The following is a 942-nucleotide window of genomic DNA, read 5'->3' as shown; positions in this document are numbered from 1 at the left end:
AATTACAAATAAAAGTGTGGACTTCAGTTGGTATGCAATGGCAGATCACATAGTTAATTAAAGAATTAGAAAGTAGGATGATATGGTGATATGCTATGTCTCGCCATTCTGGTCTTGCTCGCCAGGCCTCAAAGTCCTGTCATGCTGTCCGACTTTTTATGTGTGGAATAAATATGCATGGTAGGTGACATTGGGTTCTGCCAATTTTTTCTTCCCTAGATTTTTTCTATCATGTTATAATAACCCATAACCAAAACTTAATATTATCTAGACTTCATTTATTCCAACAAGTAACATTTTTGACGGCGATCTGACCTCTATGATGTTTAAGTGTTTTATTATTAAACCTAATTTCCGTTTCTTATGTCTCTAAGTATAGGTGTATGTTTTTATACTCTTCTATATTATCTGTGCCCAGAACCTTTCTAGGTGGATCTCATAGATCCTTTCACACTAAATTTAAATTTCAAACACTGTAAACCTAAGTAATCTTCTAATCTGGAAACTATTTAGTAATAATAATATATTCTTTTGAACAATTTTCATTCAGATCAGGGACAAATTTATTTCGCTGTGCTGTCCTAAAATTTTAAAGTTAAATCCCTTATAAAGTATTTTTATCTCTTGGCTCATAAATATATACAGAAATTTGTGAGTTATAATTATTATTTGGCAGTAGCTGTTCCTACTCATGATTAAATGTCATTACATGTGGTCCTGTTTATTTCATTGATGAGATATACCTAAGTATTCAATGACAATACTTAGCTATTCATGACTTTTACAACTGCCGTCACTACTACAATCTGTAACTCACTAGTCGTTTTCTAATATTTAGGATGGCGACGTCAATCATTTGGAATTTTTGTTGTTTTATTGTTCATATTTTTTTTGCCCATTCTAAATCATTTGTATTAAATGCTATGTTATATTTCTCCATCA

The sequence above is a fragment of the Propithecus coquereli genome, unplaced genomic scaffold (genome assembly GCF_000956105.1).
Source record: "Propithecus coquereli isolate 6110/MARCELLA unplaced genomic scaffold, Pcoq_1.0 Scaffold53, whole genome shotgun sequence".
NCBI lineage: Eukaryota > Metazoa > Chordata > Mammalia > Primates > Indriidae > Propithecus > Propithecus coquereli.
Note: the sequence above shows the minus strand (reverse complement) of the source record.